Source organism: Chelonia mydas, chromosome 1 (genome assembly GCF_015237465.2).
Source record: "Chelonia mydas isolate rCheMyd1 chromosome 1, rCheMyd1.pri.v2, whole genome shotgun sequence".
Lineage (NCBI taxonomy): Eukaryota > Metazoa > Chordata > Testudines > Cheloniidae > Chelonia > Chelonia mydas.
Genome location: NC_057849.1, coordinates 71,506,009 through 71,526,497, shown reverse-complemented (window position 1 = coordinate 71,526,497; position 20,489 = coordinate 71,506,009).

Sequence of the window (20,489 nt, the reverse complement as noted above, 5' to 3'; positions counted from 1 at the left end):
CCCGTCCCCTAGTTCTGTAGTTTCATTTTCTTTCTCTTTTAAATCATTCGTTTCATGTGCCAAGAGTTGATGACATGAAAGGATTAAAGCTGAAGTGCACTGGAAATAGGAAGCTTTTTGCAACCATCTGCTTTTCTGATAATTAATACAAAACTCTTTCCAGCAACTTTCTCAGCTCTCTTTTAATCTGTGAATTTAGATTTTTTGTGGACTAGGTGAAAAGTAATTTAGGCCTCAATGTTCCCCCACATAGAAAAAGTGTAGGGAGGGGGGAAAATCTATTCCAAAAATACTCTGAGCTTTCCATACTAGGGATGAAGTTTATTAACCCTGCAGAACTTAAGGATCCACAAGGAAAGGAGACCAAGCCCTACAGAGTCCAGGCCTAGTTTCCATCTGCTTTCTAGGGACAATCTCCTGCTGTGAGTAAAGTCTAATAGATATTTTGTCATTGGCTACTTCTCCCGCAGCAGCTGATTGCTACAGCCTTTGGATGCAGAATCCACTCAAAGGGTTAATGTTGTTTGTGGCAGGATTCTAGAGGACTCTGATAAAGGTTCATATGCCTTGTGCAATACATAGATTCATGGGGGGCTGCTGCACAGAAGTATATAGGGCCCCCATGAATGGAGAGGAAGGGCATGGATAAGCCATAGGTCTGGGAATGGGTCTGGAGAATCCAATAATGTACAGATTTCCCCCACTGCCACCAAAGAGGCTGAACAGAGCCTACTGCAGCCATTGGGCTTCTGAATCCTCTGAAGAGCATCTACACCAATTTACACCATTTGAGGATCTGGCCCAAAATTACAAAGTGCTTTGAGAGGTGCTATAGAAATTGAAATGTTAATAATTCCATAAGAGGGTTGCAAGATTAATATCTTACTATTGTATCTGGTCTGCAGTAGAATAGCAGACATAACTCCTTAGGGGTGTTAGAGCAGCTTTGCACCACCCAGTGCCTATAAAGCTGCCTCAAAATTGGCTTAACAACTGGCACTACAAGGATCCTTCTCCTCCCCAGATAGGGCGGGATCCACAGGTAATTTACAGCCACCATAGTGGTCCCTAATGCACCCGTTCCCTATAAACGGTGCAGTGGATGTGGCTAAAAGAAAGGGGATGTGGTTGAGGCATTCCTGTGGTCTGGCAATCTCTGGCCACCAGAACAGCCCCTTGGCTGCAGTGACAGATGATGCAAGTCAGAGTAGTCTGCACATAGGGACCAGACCAACGCAGAACAACCCATGGACTGGGAAAGTGTGACAGGGTTTAATGTCTCTCTTGCACACAACTCTTCCCACGCACTAACTGTTCCTCAACCGGATCACAGGATCTGGCTCGTAGTGTTTAATGTACTCTCTAACAAGAAGAGATGATTTACTTAAACAACCCCCACCCTCCACTTAAAAAAACCCTTAGTCACCCTTTCCACATGCCCTTGAAACTTGATCCATTATTTGAATTGACGTTTTCACTGGATCTTCTTAAAGTTCTAAAGTGATTTTTTTATCATTTTCTTTTCTTTTTTCTTGTTACTTCTATGTTTTTAGCCAGAACAGTTATTGTTAAAAAGCTTATGAGAAACCCAGCCATCATGGGATATCTAGTCCAAATTTTCAGTTCAGATAAACATCCAAAAAATTGGGTATTCATCCATTCGTGAGATGTAATGAACCATTTCCTCACTGGGAGAAATCTCCCCCACATCCTCAGCCATTAGGACCGATGCAAATAATGCATTAAGTTTCTACACAATGACCTTCCCACTCTAGGACAATACGGCCATTGCAGAGAAATGAAACAAATTCTTTGCATTGGTCTTCACGGCTGAGGATGTGAGGGAGATTCCCAAACCTGAGCCATTCTTTTTAGGTGACAAATCTAAGTCCCATTAGAGGAGGTTTTGGAACAAATTGATAAACTAAATAGTAATAAGTCACCAGGACCCAATAGTATTCACCCAAGAGTTCTGAAGGAACGCAAATGTGAAATTGAAGAACTACTAACTGTAGTCTGTAACCTATTACTTAAGTCAGCTTCTATACCAAATGACTTGAGGATAGCTAATGTGACACCAATTTTTAAAAGGGGCTCCAGAGGTGATCCCGGCAATTACAGGTCGGTAAGCCTGACTTCAGTACTGGGCAAACTGGTTGAAACTATAATAAAGAACAAAACTGTCAGACACATAGATGAACATAATTTGTTGGGGAAGAGTCAACATGGTTTTAGTAAAGGAAAATCATGCCTCACCAATCTACTAGAATTCTTTGAGGGGGTCGACAAGCATGTGGACAAGGGGAATCATGTGGATATAGTGTACTTAGATTTTCAGAAAGTCTTTGACAAAGTCCCTCACCAAAGGCTCTTAAACAAAATAAGCTGTCATGGGGTAAGAGGGAAAGTCCACTCATGTATTGGTAGGTGGTTAAAAGATATGAAACAAAGAATAGAAATAAATAGTCCGTTTTCAGAATAGAGAGAGGTAAATAGTGGTGTGCCCCAGGGGTCTGTATTGGGCCCAGTCCTATTCAACATATTCATAAATGATATGGAAAAAGGGGTAAACAGTGAGGTGGAAAAATTTGCAGATGATACAAAACTACTCAAGATAGTTAAGTCCCAGGCAGACTGCGAAGAGCTACAAAAGGATCTCTCAAAACTGGGTGACTGGGCAACAAAATGGCAGACAAAATTGAATGTTGATAAATGCAAAGTAATGCACATTGGAAAACATAGTCCCAACTATACATATAAAATTATGGGGTCTAAATTAGCTGTTACCACTCAAGAAAGAGATCTTGGAGTCATTCTGGATAGTACTCTGAAAACATCCACTCAATGTGCAGCGGCAGTCAAAAAAGCATATATATATATATATATATATAGGAATTGGAAAAGGTTCAGAAAAGGCAACAAAAATGTATAGGGGTATGGAACAGCTTCCCTATGAGGGGAGATTAAAAAGACTGGGACTTTTCATCTTGGAAAAGAGACGACTAATGGGGGATATGACTGAGGTCTATAAAATCATGACTGGTGTGGAGAACGTAAATAAGGAAGTGTTATTTACTTCTTCTCATAACACAAGAACTAGGGGTCAAAAAATGAAATTAATAGGCAGCAGGTTTAAAACAAACAAAAGGGAGCATTTCTTCACACAATGCACAGTCAATCTTTGCCAGAGGATGTTGTAAGACTATAACAGTGTTCAAAAAAGAACTAGATAAATTCATGGAGGATAGGTCCATCAACGGCTATTAGCCATGTTGTCCCTAGCCTTTGTTTACCAGAAGCTGGGAATGGGCAACAGGGGATGGATCACTTGATGATAACCTGTTCTGTTCATTCCCTTTGCGGCACCTGGCATTGGTCACTGTCAGAAGACCAGGATACTGGTCTAGATGGACCTTTGGCCTGACCCAATATGGCCTTTTTATGTTCTTATGCCTTGTCTCTTGTGTAGTTGTTTACAGCTGGTGGAAGCAAAATGTTACCAAATTGGTAGAGAGTCAGGCTTTTTTTGAGGATCATCTGTCACAGTGGTTCTCAACCAGGGGTACGCAGAAGTCTTCCAGGGGATACATCAACTCATCTAGATATTTTCTTAGTTTTACAACAGGCTACATAAAAAGCACTATCAAAGTCCGTACAAACTAAAATGTCGTACAGACAATGACTTGTTTATACTACTCCATATACTATACACTGAAATGTAAGTACAATATTTATATTCCAATTGATTTATTTTATAAGTATATGGTAAAAATGAGAAAGTGAGCAATTTTTCAGTTATACTGTGCTATGACACTTGTATTTTTATGTCTGATTTTGTAAGTAAGTAGTTTTTAAGTGAGATAAAACTTGGGAAACACAAAACAAATCAGACTGCTGAAAGGGTACAGTAGTCTGGAAAGGTTAAAAGCCACTGGTCTATCACTTATTTATTAATTTACTTTAGATGTATAGAAAGAGGTTTTACATAAAAACTCCAAGTGCAGATGGACAAATTAATATGTCCATATAACATAATTCCATACAATTCCACTTATCTAATAGGGAACTCCAAATTTTCCCTGTGTTTCACCTAGTGTACTTGTTTCCAGCAGTGCAAAGTGGGTGCAAAATGGTACCACATTAAAATGGAAGCATTTAAAATGCCCTTCGCACTCACATTGACCCAGGTATATGTGACTTCTGAATGTGTACGGCAGTGGAGAATGAGGCCTTATTAGTGGAGTGTTTGTCTGGATTTTATTCCGATTTAATAATATATATAAAAAATCCTGTGAATAACCATCAGCAAGAAACTGCAACTTACCAAATTAGCTGGTGGTTAAGCAAATGTGATAGTAGTCCCATGTCCCCCATTAATAGGTCACAGTAACAGCAATAATATTATAATAAGACATTAAAAAGCAGCAGGGGTTAGTTCCATACACTTGTCCTGTTTTTCTGGTGGATGTGCCACTAATTTTGTTGAACTTGACTGTATGAATACTCACCCTTGAAAGTCCTCTCTCTCAATATAAGGGGAGCTTAAATTCTTTCAAATTCAACACTGGACTTCAGAGAAACTGTTTTGTGGGGTTAGCATTTTTCATTGGAGAGAAACTTTCTGTTTTCAAATATCCTGTTGTTTGCTATCTAGACATATGATTTTTCAAGTCTGTTTTACTTTTCTAAAAGTGATGGTATCACTTGGCGCTGTTTAAATTTCATGCCAGCTCAGCAGAATAACAAATTATAAAAGAGATGTCATTTTTGCATTGCATGTGTCTGTTGGATTCATAAAATGCGAGAAACTTTTCCTATGGAAGTCAATGGTCAAACCTGTTTGTTCTTATTCATGAAAAGATAAGGAACCATGAGTGTATTTTGCCTATGGTCTACTGATGGGTTAATCCAGCACTGGGGGAAATATTGAAGTGAACAGTGCTCCATCTGATACCTGGCCTGTGCAGTGCTATCTATGGAAATATTGAAGCCAGTGTAAGTCAGGGTAGTCCTCAAGCTTCTCTATGTGGAAATAGGGGCTGGAGAAGGATGCAGCCTTTTACCTGGGGTAGTACCAGAGTATCACTTCTGGATATCAACTAAGAGGCAAGGAGGCCAAGGTAATACAGTACTGTCACAGTTTGTTGTTTAACTGACAGTGTTTGCACTCTATAGAAGGATGCTTAAAAATATGCACATGTTCTGTTTTCTGAGAATGTGTTATAGAGCTATAACCACAAAGAGAGAGTTGACGATTACTGGCCTTGACATACTTAGCTTATGTTTAGATCTGTGTAAAACATTCAAAACAGACTTTAAGCTAGCTTGAATGAGCCTGGGTTTCAAGTTTGTGATATTTTATGTATCTGAAAGAAAGGTGAGAAGAAATTAACTCACTAGAAAAAAATCACCTTCGCCAAACACCCGGGCCCTAGACCCATCCTATTATTGTCGGTCTTAACAGGGAATGCCTGGTGTGCTCATATGCATCCAGTGGCTTTCTGGGTGGCTCCCTCCCTGGGGACTTTTTGTGTCATTGACGGGCCACAATCTTTTCCCCTTTCCTTGGGGTGGTCTTCAGGTAAGGTAACTCCACCCAGGTATTCTAAGGAGGAAAGAAACAGCCTGAATCTTCGTGTCATAGGCAGTGGAAAAGGCCACAGCCTACTCCTTGCTAAGCCCAGGCACAGGCAGTGCCTAATAAAGGTTGCTGCAGTAGCTAGAGAGCCCTACCAGATCCTTGGACTAAAGTTATTAGGCTGGAAGAGCTTCAATGGTCATTTGAACATTGCACACTGAACCTGTGCAGCAGATTTTCTTCCTTAATATTTGTCCACTTCTAATACCCATATATCAGAGAACAGGAAGTGACAAGTATAATACTGAGTAGGCACAACTATCTTCTTGAAAACTTATATAAAACAACTCTTTACTATTTTATAATTATAAATATTATTTTATTATTACTATTATTATTATCGTTGTACGTAAGACCCCTATTCATGGACCAGCACCCCATTGTGCTAGGCACTGTTTATTTCCTTTCTCCCTTACTCCCAGTGTCCTGCTTGAGCCATTAATAGATAATCATACTCAAATACAGCAAACATAGCCTCCTCCACCCCAAATACTCAAATTTTAACTAAAATGCTCCAACCTGTCATATAACTAAAATGCAAATAAGGCCAGGACCATTCAGTCAATTCCGCTTGCCCTCCAACAGATGTCAGCAAAGAGCTCCCTTCCCAGTGGAGCCCTTGCACATCTGCTGCTCTGGACCGCTCTTCCTCAATTTCATCAATAGCTCTTTTGCTCTCTATGGTTTCACGCCACAGAGCTTACAGTAAGAAGTATTCTAGTTATTTTAGATGAGGTCCAAAACGATGGGCGCAATATTGTTTTACTTTCAACTTCAAGAAAAAATAAAAATAGCTGAAGGGTCGTCATTGAGAAACTAAACTGTAAAGAGAGTGAGTTATAGAGCAAGAACGATGGCTTTTATCTTGGATAAAGCCTTAGTAGTGCTCCAAGCCAGGAGCGACGGAAGCTCCCCAAATGTGGGGAGGCCACCAGCATCTGAACCATGGCCCCACTCCTGTGCCACCCCTTCCCCCTGAGGCCCTGCCCGTGCACTGTCCCTTTTCCCTGAGCTCCCGACCTCACGCCTCCCATTCCTCCTGAGACCCCACCTTTGAATCGCCCCTTCTCCCCAAGTCCCCACTCTTACACTGACCCTTCCCCCCAAGACTCCGCCCCCTGCTCACTCCTCCCTGCCCCCCATCACTTGCCTTTGCAGACAGTAAAAAGTGGTGGGGCCTTTATGGATCTCTCCAATCACCATCCAGATGTTTTTAAGGTAGATATAATGTTTCTAGGTGGTTTGGGCCTTTAACTGTTACTTCACAAGAACGCAGATATCAGCAAATTTTTAGGCCGTTTATCTGCTAAGTGTTGATAACTGGACTAAATCGGCCTCAGATGCATGGCTCTTCAGCCTTTGGGGGTGAATTATGCTGGCTCCATCATCCATGTTCTGAGTGCTGACCCTGGCTACCCTAGCCAGAATGTAGGAACTAGATTTAGCCATAAAGTAGAACTCTCTTAAATTACTTGCCACAGCACATTGCTTGGTGTTTTCTACCTATTCATATTATATTATAATCTCAAGTTACCTTGTAACTAACAAAATAAATATACATTCCAAAGTAAAAATGTCTTGCAACAAAATTGCAAAATCTGAATTTGTCAAAGAATTACACAACACACATAATTCTAACAAGTTATAAGAAAACACCGTCCAAAATCTTCGACGAAGTAGGTTATACCAGAGATGAATGTGGTATTATTTTCCTACATTATCATCATCACCTGAATATAATAGATGCACTGTTGTATAATCTCATTAAGACTTGTATTTTTATTTCTTCATTAATGAGAGAAACTTTAAGACTGTAGAATAAAACAAAGAATCCTACTCTTTCATACAGTTTGGGGGTTAAGGTAATCCAATAAGCAGGAACAGCTGTGACTTTAATCACATAAGAAATAAACCCTTTCATTATGTCCTGCTGTATAGAGAGAGACAGAATGTGATAACTAAACACCAAAAGGCAGGAGGCAATCAGTGGGGTATTTATTTCCTTTTATTTTTACGTGGTATCCTAATTTTCTTTAAAGTAATGTTCAATTTTTAATTTATTGTTGACTTAGAGGCAGATAAATATTCATCAGCAAAATTCTAATGAGTATTTTTGGAACATATAAAGGTTAATATCTTATTCTTCTACAGAGTTTTAAAAACCTATCTTCCCTTTTAATTCTTTGTACATTAATTTAATCATTTTCTGTACCCTTATTTGCATGTTGTCGGTTACAATGAATGAAAAGAGAAAACACTTGGGTAAATGGAATATGTTCTCTGGATTTCTTCATGTTAAACCTTAAGTGTTAAAACAAATATGCCTCTCATTAGGCTGAGAGAGAAGAGGGTGTGAAATGTTCACAAATACAAAGCCAGGTCCTGCAAAGGCTTGCTCCTGCTTGTATTTCTTACAAATGTGAGCGAGTAATCCCTTTGAATTTGCTGGGGCTACTTACGAGTAAGGACTTGCAAGATGTGACCCATAAATTGAGAAATTACTAGGTGTGGTGGAAAAACCTTTCCTGAGAGAGAAAAAAAAAGAAAAAGAGGAAAAAGGAAGATTTGAGTTTATGGAGTTGGATGGTTAGGATGTGAAAGGGGAAGCATGTTTGTTGGGGGTACATGGGAAATAATATAAATAATCATGATTCTTAGCATTGGTATATCACTCTTCATGAGCAGATCTGAAAAGTACTTTACAAAGGTGGGTAAGTATAATTATTCCCATTTTTACAGGTGGAGAAACTGAGGCACAGAACAATGGCATGACTTGCACAACATTGCAAAATGAGTCTCTGAGAGTGCTAAAAATAGAACTCCTGTCTTTTTTTCTGATGTTTTGCCATTGGAGTCCACTTTTGATAATACTGAGGAAAAGAGCATCAGATTGTAGGGCAGTGGTGGGCAACCTGCGGACTGTGCTGCTTACCACAGCTCCCATTGGCCAGGAATGGCGAACCGCAGGCCAGTTGGCAACTCCTACCTTGTACATATGCACTAAGGGTAAAATTTTCAAAAGCAGCTATGTGATGTAGGAGCTCATCTTAACTAATTAGCCTCTCACAGTTTGTATGGCAACTTCCAACTTATCTGTATGTATATATACATATCTTCTTACTATATGTTCCAGTCTATGTATCCTGTGAAGTGGGTTGTAGCCCACGAAAGCTTGTGCTCTAATAAATTTGTTAGTCTCTAAGGTGCCATAGGTACTCCTGTTTTCAAAAGTTACTTAGGCACTCAGAAGCCAGAATTTCAAAAGTAATGAGGAAGACAGGTGCCGACCATGATTTTCAAAAGAGACTAGGTGCTTCTGAAAATCCCACTAAAGGCCTGTCTGCACCTAAAATATCTTTCAAAATCTGGGCCCTAAGTACCTATGGCACTTTTGAAAATTGGATTTAGGCTACTATGTCATTTAGGTACTTTTGAACATTTTAGTCCAATGTCATGAAACAATCTAGGACATTTTTTTCCCAAAGCCATGTTTCAAATGGGAGTTGAGATCCCAAGGGATTCTGAAAACCAGTGTTTGGTTTTGCTCAAATTGTCTGAGAGCCTTGGGTGGGAGGTTAAGGCCTGCTGAAGTTTGGCCCACCTATCCCCCATTATGACAGGGGGACAAAGGGGCACTATGAACTGGTGAGTGCAGGATAGGCTTGCTCCAGCCTCCCTCGCTGGGCTTGCTCTTCCTCCACACTAGATGGGTGACCCACCCTTGGGGAAAACCATGGACAAGTAAAATAGTCAGAGACAAACAGAAAAATCATGGCATCCATGACATTTTCACTCATGATAAACCTGCAGTCCTGCCTATGAATAGGCAATGGCAACACCAAAGTCTGCAGGAATTCTATGCCATGGATAAAGAAGGGCAATTTTTTTGTTGGACAAATAGATTATTCAACCAAAAATGCAGTTTCAGTTTTCAGACCTGAAACTATTAGCAAAGTTGACACAAATAATTTCAGCTATTCACATAATGGCCAGAGAAGAAGAAGAGGAGGAGAAGTTCATAGTGGTTTTACTGCTCTGCCCTACCAAAAGAACCCAGACGAAACCAAACAAAGAAAATGCTTCTGCCTAGTCATTAGGACACTCACCACGGATGTGGAAGATAGAGATTCAAATCCCTGCTCTGGAAGATATGTAATGGAATTTTTTGAATTAAAATTCCAAAAAAGAATCACTATATCTATATAATGTATATTTCTTTATTTATTGGATATGCCATTGACCATAAAATAAACTATTTACCCAGGTCTAGCCATGGAAAACTTTCCATCTGCATTCCACACATTTTCCGCTGGGCAGATAAAAGATAGAAAATGCAACCTATGAAAATTGAAAACTGACTTACCCCATGATTATGCTGACTGCATGATGCAAAGATGGTTTTCAGAGCTGTGGTTGCTACATACCCAGTATAATGCCATGACTCCTGTATCCTGCTATTATCACTCACAGAATTTACAAGCCAAGCTCTAAGCTTGGGCTTTGTGTTAGAAGAGAAGATTTTTGAGTGCCTGAAAAGCATAGCAATTATATAAAAGAAAATTCCAGTGGCCAGGCACCTAACCTAGGTGAACATGAGCACCCAGACAGTATGGTCACCCAAGAATGAGGACAGATCTTCAAAAGAAGTTCCATCCACATTCTGATTTGACAATTCTCATTTTTGCCTAAGAGTTTAAAACTTGAGCTTCCAAATCATCTGCCAAGCACCCAAAAGAGGCCCTTTGAAAATTCCACCTGTAGGTAAATGGCCATCAGATAAAACCCTGACATAAAGCAGATTGACTGTCATAAAAGTTTCTACCACTTTGGCTCTTAAAAGCCATTTCAGTGCCTTGATGTATACAAATCTAATTTTCCACAGTATCTCATTTCCTCCTGTGTAATACCTTTGCCTGTTAGTGTCATGAATAGCCGTCCTTCATCTATATCCTTGAATATTTGGCCTGTGTGAAGATTTGTGGTTCCTTGTTTATCATCTGTCTTTTCATGCCCTTCTGGGCAAACACTTATTCAAGCTGAATTCTTTTCTTCTTTATTTGATGAAAATATAAACTACATCAATCAAACTGAATTGTTCCCTTGGTGACTATGCTTACAGTTTTAGGTCATACATGTTCCGCAGCTGTTTAATTGTAAATTTTGGTTTTGATTGCCCTTTCTCTATAGACCTTGTTACATATAGAATTCAAAGGATTGAAGAACTGTAAGTATATCAGTTACAAGTAGTGTATCATTTTGGTAGGTTCTTTGTAGAAATGTTCTCATTGAAAGAATTTCATCAGGTTGCTTTTAATAATTCTACAGCAATGTATTAAAAGAAGTTCATTGTTAGATTTGTAGAGCTGGGGAATCCATTCAGAGACTGGAGCAAAATCTGTCAATGTATTTTGTTGATTGGCATGTTTCTTTTCTTTCTTTTTTTTTTTTGCTACAAGTTGGAGAACAGTGTTTTCTTGTAGCACTTCTGTGGCAACTCTACTACACTTTCAGAATCCTCTGCAATGTTGTAGGTGTGACAGGGCAACTCCCTGCAATATCTTTGGGTGACCACATTGTATTAAGTGTATGAATGGTTTCTGTATCAGTGTGGGCCAGGGATTGTATGCACTCCACAGGGGAGGGTTACCACAGCTCCTCCAGGAAGTGAAAACAGTAGGAGATGGTTAAGGCAAATAACTCCTGTTATAACACCTCCAGGGAGGCACCACTTCTCTTATTCTGATTCAAACTAGATTCTCCAGAAACCAATAGACAAAGAATGGACTTTTGGATAAATAGCATGAGTTTAAATTGACTCAGGGCCTTCATTCTAGTTCCTGTTCTAAAGACTGATATGAACTTATAACCCAGAGGGAAAACCTACTTGTTGGGTTTAAAGGACAGACATACCAGAACTCTATGGTGAGCTGGGGGTGACCATGCGAGGTTCTTTTATTGTTTTTATATGCTTCCTCTGTAATGCTTAAGAATAAATGTACTTGCTTATAAAGAGCTGTGTGGTCAATTGTGACTGCTAGCAACACACTGGTCACAGCTTACAGAGAGAAAGCAAAGCACAGGCACAGGCATTTGAGGCAGACTGGCTTGCTGGGGATATCACAGTGTAGATCAGGGAGCTGTGCAGCCTTAAAATCCCTAGTCAAAAGGAAAGGAGACACAGGAGAGATGACAGCTGGGAGCCGGAAACCTTTAAGTGGATGCCCACAAGGGAGCCCACAGTGGGGGAAATACAGGTACAGTTACTCTGAAATTGTGACAATGAGGAGACTCCTCTTGGCTTTCTGAAAGTGAAGGAGGTTTTTGCTAATCACATTTGTTTATATATATTTTAGAAAATGGGCTATGGAATTGATAAGTAGCCTCCGCTTTCTCCCTCTCTTCCCCTTACAGGACTGAAAACCAGAGCTCCTAGTTTCTGACATCAATTCATAAATATTGCAAGCACTTTCCCTGCTGTATATAAGCCATTTTAATACCCTTACAATATAAGAGGGATTGAAAGGTGAACTGATTACTCAAACACAGAGGAAATAAGAATTATAATTGTCAGAAATTCAGGCAAACATTATCCTATTACCCTTATAAAACCGAAAGGATGACAAGATCATGGCCTTTATGCCTGGTGCTCGCTGTGTTCTGGAGTTATTATACACCAGTACCAGTCATTGAAAAATCACAGTAGGCCTATATGGAAGGGAATAAATTCCCACTTTTTTGAGGACAAGGAATTTGATTGGAAGACATCCCCAGGTTCTCTCTGTTGGAATCTGATGTTTGAAATAGCTATATCTTTTTGTTGACATGTTGGGCCAGATCCTCAGCATGTATTCACTGAATGGAAAAGGAATAAATTAGTTGACACCATTGGAGGATCTACCCTACAGAAGTTAGTGTACTATTCCAAATTCACTGTAAACTGCGTGGCTGTGCGGCGGCCCAGCTGCCTATTAAGCCCTGCAGAGGGTTCAGGGCTGCGGCAGGGAGAGATGCCTCTCCCCCAACACTGACCTGCCGCAGCAAGGAGAAGTATCTCTCCCTGCTGGACTCAGCACCAACCTGCCACGGCTGGGAGTGGTGCCTCTCCCCACCTGCCCCAGCGCGGACCTGCTGCAGCTGGGAGAGCTGCCCCTCCTGCCAGCCCCAGTGTGGACCTTCCCCAGACTTGCCGCAGCTGGGGGAAGGAGCCCCTCCCCTGGCCCCGCCCCACTGGAGCTGCCGCAGCCAGGGACGGGCACCTCTCCCCCGCACCCCCCTGCAGTGAGAGAGGGCTGTGGGGAGTTCTCTCTCCCCACCGCAGCCCCAGGGCAGCCAGCACCCCGAACTCCTCATCCCCAACTCCATCCCAGAGCCCGCACCCCCAGCCGGAGCTCTCATCCCCCCACACCGCACCCTCTGCCCCAGCCCTGAGGCCCCTCCTGCACCCGGAAGCCCTCATCCCCAGCCCCACCCAGAGCCTGCACCCCCAGCCAGAGCCGTCACCCCACCTTCACCCAAACCTTCTGCCCCAGCCCTGAGCTCCCTACCACACTCTGAACCCCTCAGTCCCACCCCTACCACATGAACTTTGTTATGTGCACCAATCACCTGCATATTGGTGCACATAAAAAAATTCATTCTGCACATGGACGTAAAAAAATTGAGGGAACACTGACTATGGTTTGTCCTTGCTGGAGATTGTGGCTATAGCGAGATAGTTGTGGTGTAACTGAGGTTTGACATAGTTTTTCTGAAGTGTAGATGGGACCATATATAAAATGTATTAGCAGGGGAAGGCCATTTAGAAAAATACCAGCAATCCACTGCATTAGTAGCCATACTTCACTCAGTATGAAAAAGCTCCTCAGGTTTTCCCAGAATATGGTGGGAAACAAACATGATTGTGCAGAATAGTAGGTGTGAGATGGTGCCACTTTGCATTTATATAATGTATTTCATCAGAGGTTATCAAAGCACTTTAAAAATATACATTAACCCTCGCAGCTGCACTATGATTAGACAGGGGTTATTATGTCCATTAAAAATGAGCAAACTGAGTCACCAAGCAGTTAAGTGAACTGACCAAGGTCACACAGTAATTGAGAGGCAGACCTAGGAAGGAAAACCCTGATCCAAGTCCTTGGCTTTCCCCTTTTATTAACATTTGCATAAATCTAAATAAGTAAGAACAAGGCATCATGCTCTGTGTGTAGTTTAGATAACTAAGGTGAGGCGGAACTGTGCATGTCTCATGAAAGTTACATCAGAAACCTATTTTACACTGTCAAAAATATCACGTGTAGCAGCCAAGCTGTATGAAATGAAAGAACTGAGAGTTTGCATATCCCAGGAAAAGTGTTAGATTTTTGAGCAAAATTGGATCAAAATGGCAAATATAATAACTACAGTTAATATTGTTTTATTTGTGCAACACATTCCTTTTAAACTAATGTCACCTCTCTAAGGTATCCAAACCCCACATAAAGGGCAGTGCACAGCTGTGCTGCCCCAGGAGCAGATTGGGAAGCAGTAAGTCTGTGGCAATGCTGGGACTAGAACTCTGGACTCTTGCCATGATGCCCTGTTCACTGGACCACAGTCTCTTATATCCCCGCTCTATGTAGAGAATGCTGAGGCCTGAAGGCTGGAGCACACAGGGAAAAAAATTAGTGAGTGCTTAGCACCCACTGGCAGCCAGCTTCCCCCACCCCCACAGTGCCTCCTGCCAATCAACTCCTCCCCCTCCCTCCCAGTGCCTCCCGCCCACTGTGATCAGTTGTTCTGTGGAATGCAGGAGGCAGTGGGCGGGAGGGGGATGGGGTGTGCTTGGGGGAAGGGGCAGAACTGGGTGGGAAGAGGTGTGGCAAGGGTGGGTGCTTGGAGGAAGGAGGCGGGGCCTAGGTTGGAGCGGAGAGTTGAGCACCCCTGGGGCCTGGAGGAAGCCGGTGCCTGTGGAGGACTGTAAAGAATCAGAGTACTGCTAGTTGCATATAGTGACCAGCCAGGTTTTCTCTTGCTCCAAGGAAGATGTATTCTGTGCCAGACACCTGAAAAAGTTGTCTTTGCAGAATTTTTAATACCACTACCATTATACTTTAGACATATTGTTTGAAAGGGTTTTCCTACAAAAATAGCATTGTTTGCTATTGTTATTTAACTCTGTTACTATTTATGGGCAGATACATCTGTACGCTCCGGCTGCTTTCCACCACTCCAGCATCTCTAAGTAGCCATAAAGTCAGTTTAACTAGCTGGTTATTACTGCTGCTCTGCATTACCAGAATGGTTCAAAACAGCCAGAACATACCCAAAATGTTGATATTAATGCTATTGGGTTATATCCTGAGCTAATGTAAACTAATGTGTTTCCACTGACTTCAATGGAATGACAGCACTTCATACCAGCTGAACATCTATATGGGGCCACCTAATTTCAAATTAGACAAAATCTCAGAGTAGCTTTTTGGATAGATGTATCACTATATGAAGGACCCCAAACTCATATTAACTAGTTTTACTTCAGTTTAAGGGACTACAGAGTGTGTAAACTAAGTTCTACTTTATTACCACTAATTAAACATTAAAAGAGAAAATACAAACCATTGATAGAACACAGTGATTAGAAACAATTCAAAACATTTCATTTCCAGTTCAAATTAAAAAAGAAGACAGTACGGGTTACCAGGGCATAAAACCTATTCAGCACATTAGATGAAATGCATCCTAGAATACTCAAGGAGCTGACTGAGGAGTTATCTGAGCCATTAGCAATTATCTTTGAAAAGTCATGGAAGTCAGGAGACACTCCAGAGGACTGGAAAAGAGCAAATATAGTGCCCATCTATAAAAAGGGAAATAAGGACAACCCAGGGAATTACAGACCAGTGAGCTTAACCTCTGCACCCAGAAATATAATGGAGCAAATAATTAATAAATCGATTTGCAAACACCTAGAAGATAACGAGGTGATAAGTAACAGTCAGCATGGATTTGTCAAGAACAAATCATGTCAGACCAACCTGATAGCTTTCTTTGACAGGGTAACAAGCCTTGTGGATGGGGACAAAGTGGCAGATGTGGTATATCTTGACTTTAGTAAGGCTTTTGATACTGTCTCTCATGACCTTCTCATAAACAAACTAGGGCAATACAACCTAGATGGAGCTACTATAAGGTGGATGCATAACTGGCTGGAAAATTGTTCTCAGAGAGTAGTTATCAGTGGTTCACAGTCATGCTGGAAGGGCATATTGAGTGGGGTCCCCCAGGAATTGGTTCTGGGTCTGCTTCTGTTCAATATCTTCATCAGTGATTTAGATAATGGCATAGAGAGTACACTTAAAAAATTTGCGGACAATACCAAGCTGGGAGGAGTTGCAAGTGCTTTGGAGGATAGGATTACAATTCAAAATGATATGGACAAACTGGAGAAATGGTCTGAAGTAAATACGATGAAATTCCATGAGGACAAATGCAAAGTACTCGACTTAGGAAGAAACAATCAGTTGCACATATACAAAATGGGAAATGACTGCCTAGGAAGGAGCACTGCGGAAAGGGATCTGGGGGTCATACTGGACCACAAGCTAAATATAAGTCAACCAGTGTAACACTGTTGCAAAAAAAGCAAACATCATTCTGGGATGTATTAGCAGGAGTATTGTAAGCAAGACACAAGAAGTAATTCTTCCGCTCTGCTCTGCGCTGATTAGGCCTCAACTGGAATATTGTGTCCAGTTCTGTGTGCCACATTTCAGGAAAGATGTGAACAAATTAGAGAAAGTCCAGAGAAGAGCAACAATAATGATTAAAGGTCTAGAAAACCCGTGAGGGAAGATTGAAAAAATTGGGTTTGTTTAGGCTGGAGACGAGAAGACTGAGAGGGGACAGCAGTTTTCACGTACATAAAAGGTTGTTACACGGAGGAGGGAGAAAAATTGTTCTTAACCTCTGAGGATAGGACAAGAAGCAATGGGCTTAAATTGCAGCAAGGGCGATTTAGATTAGACATTAGGAAACACTTTCTAACTGTCACTGGTTAAGCACTGGAATAAATTGCCCAGGTAGGTTGTGGAATCTCCATCATTGGGGTTTTTAAGAGCAGGTTAGACAAACACCTGTCAGGGATGATCTAGATAATACTTAGTCCTGCCAGGAGTGCAGAGGATTGGACTAGATGACCTCTTGAGGTCCCTTCCAGTTTTATGATTCTATGATTTCAAAGTAACCAACCAGAATGCATTTCAAAGGTTTCATAATAAACAGTAAAACATTTCAAAATAATTAAAGCACAGCAATAGGCCAAATCCTCAATCAATATAAATTGTTGTGACTCCACTACAGAGGATTGAGCTACACTGATTTGTACAAGTTGAGGATCTCGGCTAATAGTATATACACACTTACCATCTCTGCTTTCTCTCATAGTGTTATTTATAATCTTTTTAAATCCCTGGTTCTTTGCCACTCTTAAAATATCCAGTAAATAATCTCTCTATAGATTAGTGAGCAAACAATTCTCAGTTTTAAGTGACTGATTCCTTTACTCAGGATCTGAGTTTTTCAACGCTCTCTCATTTCACGGAAGTTAGCCAGTGCTAATTTTTTTCTCTCTCCCTATTTCAGTCTTTGATTTACATGCTTCCAGTGAATGTACAAAAATAACGGGCTACTATGAAATCTTTTTCTGAAGCATTTACCCTAGGGCTAAGGGTTAATGACAATGCTGTTACCAAAATACACTCTCCTTACTGCTAGGATGCCAACCTTTGATCTGCACTATTGTTATGGAACTCCTGTACGGGAGTACTTATGGTAAGTGAATACTTTTTGTATTCCTTCTATAATTCATTTAGAACAAAGGCTGTAAAGTACTGTAACAGGAAAGTGACAGCTTTGCCTCCTAAGCCAAAAAAATTATCTAGCCGCAACTATGTATTTTGTTTCCCTCTGAATGGTAATTTTTAAACACAGAAACATAAAATTATTACTAAATGTGTGATAAAGGGTAGTTGTGTTCCCCCTCCTGAAATGGGACTGAATGAGGTGATGCCTTTATATAAATAGCCCTTTAATAGTAAACTGATTCCCCCTCCCTCCTCTTCCCTCCCCCTCCCCCAACAAATATGTTTACTAGCAAAACACTGACATAACCTTGAAAAAGATTCTCCTTTTGTCACCAGGAGTGTTGAGAAGGCCTTTATTTTACCCCTTCAGTGGTGTTGCCCTGACAGCTCAGTGAAGCAGGAGAGGAGGTAGCTCTGTAAGGCCATATCTCAAATTCTGGTGGAGAAAAACTCTTGTCTTGTCAGACTGAGCTGCAGCAAGACCAGAAGCCAGGGATTCCCCATTGCCACTACACCAGGCTAAAAACTCCTTATCTCCTCAACAAGAGCAGAAAGGATAGGGAGGTGATAACTCTTTGGATTGCAATGATTATCTTTTATTTGGCAGGTGATAATTATTGTGTTTCCTTGGTATTAGCACAGTAAGATCTGATTATAGGAGAGTGAAATTTCTATCTGTGGAAGAAAAAATGAGGAGTCCTTGTGGCACCTTAGAGACTAACACATTTATTCAGGCATAAGCTTTCGTGGGCTAAAACCCACTTCATCAGATACACAGAGTGGAAAATACAGTAGGCAGATATAAATACACAGCACATGAAAAGATGGGAGTTGCTTTACCAAGTGGAGGGTCAGTGCTAATGAGACAATTCAATTAAGGTGGAGGACTATTCTCAACAGTTGACAAGAAGGGGTGAATACCAAGGGAGGGAAAAAAAAACACTCTTGTACTGTTAATGAGGGCAACGTAATCAAGGTGGCCCGTTTCAAATGTTGACAAGAAGGTGTGAGAATCAGCGGGGGGAAATTAGTTTTTGTATTGACCCATCCACTCCCAGTCTTTATTCAGGCCTAATTTGATGGTGTCCAGTTTGCAAATTAATTCCAGTTCTACAGTTTCTCGTTGGAGTCTGTTTTTGAAGGTTTTTTTGTTGAAGAATTGCTACTTTTAAGTCTGTTATTGAGTGTCCAGGGAGATTGAAGTGTTCTCCTAGTGGTGTTTGAATGTTATAATTCTTTATGTCTGATTTGTGTCCATTTATTCTTTTGCGTAGAGACTGTCCTGATTGGCCAATGTACATGGCAGAGGGGCATTGCTGGCACATGATGGCATATATCACATTGGTAGATGTGCAGGTTAACGAGCCCCTGATGGTGTGCCTGATGTGGTTAGGTTCTGTGATCTTGTCCCTTGAATAGATATGCGGACAGAGTTGGCAATGGGGGTTTGTTGCAGGGATTGGTTCCTGGGTTAGTGTTTTTGTTGTGTGGTGTGTAGTTGCTGGTGAGTATTTGCTTCAGGTTGGGGGCCGCTTTCCCCTTGTCCCAGGCCTTGCCCACCCTCTGACGGGGTCACAGGATCTGCAGTACTGTTGGAGAGTATTAAAGACTCCAGGCCGGTAAAAGTTCTGTTGCAGCCTCTGCCTGGTACACTGGATTCCCTGGTTTCCTGAGAAAGGGATGTCATGGGCCAAGAACAGTAGCTTGCGGCAATATTTCTGGGGGACCACCAGCTGCCTCCAGATCCCTCACGTCTCCACTTCCCTGGGGGAGCCCATCTCAGTATAGGAATCACTTCTCCCACAAGAACCTCTCCTGGCAACCTCTTCCCATGATCTGTGCTGCACTGAGGCCAGCCAGGTCCCTTAGCTTCTGCAAGGAGGGATCTTTCTGCAACTATGTCTGGACCTCAGCAGCTGGGGAAGGGATGGGGACCTGCTTCCTCTCGCCAGCTGGGTCTGAAGCCACTTGCTTCTCTGAGCCTTGTCCCTGGGCACTCCCTCCCCAGCAAGGTAGGGTCCTGAGCATCCGGTGAGGTACCCTCCCCGGTGTCAGGGCATAGTGCCCCTCACTGGCTCTGGCTACAGGTCATGACTAGGATGTTATGGGGGTTGCTTGGCCAATCCTCTAGGTCACGCCCCATCAACACCTCAGTAGGCAAATGATGGTGCACCCCCACGTCCTTGGGGCCTTCCTTGGCTCCCCATTTCAGATGTACTCTCACCACGGGCACCTTGAATGAGGTCCTGTCCACACCCGTCACCCGCTCTAAGGCCACCACCTTGGGCCAGGTCAGCCTCACCTCAGCGACCATGTATCAATATCCATTGACCTTCCTCCCATCCACCTCCAAGGGAACAAGGCACTCACTCCGCAGGGACAGCCCCACACCCACCCTGTAAACTAAGAACCTTGAGTCTGGAGCATCCAGCCCCCCAGGGGAGCTGGCCTGGGCAACTCCTCCGTCCTGAGCAGTTGATAAGCTGCCAGCCCCTCCTGCCTGGGAAGCCTGCCCCTCCAGCGGCTGGGTCCCCACCCAATTAACCCTGTGGGAATTCGATTTGCTCAGTTTGTCCTTGAGCTTGGGGTACTGGGTCAGTATGTGTCCTCTCTGTCCACAGTAATAATAAGTCACATTCCATTGGTCCCCTTGAGCTGGTCGGTTGGTCCTGATGCCGGTTGTTCCCCTTGAGAGGGGGTTCTCCACATTCCCCCTTTTGGGGGTCCCAGCGTGACTCTCTCTCTGCACCGTGGTGGGCTTATTCTTTTGGGACTCCTCCTTTCCACACCCTGACCGCCTATCCACAAACTCATCGGCCAGCTGCCCTGTACTTCTTTGGTTTTTTGTCCACCGACCATATCCTCAGGTCGGATGGGCAATGTTCATACAGTACAATCAGTTTAACCAGGTCCTCCTTAGTTTGGGCCCCATCACCCCTCTTGTGGACATATCCCTCCATTTGGAGGATCAGGATATGTGCCCTCAGGGCTTTTATGCTGACTCTGGA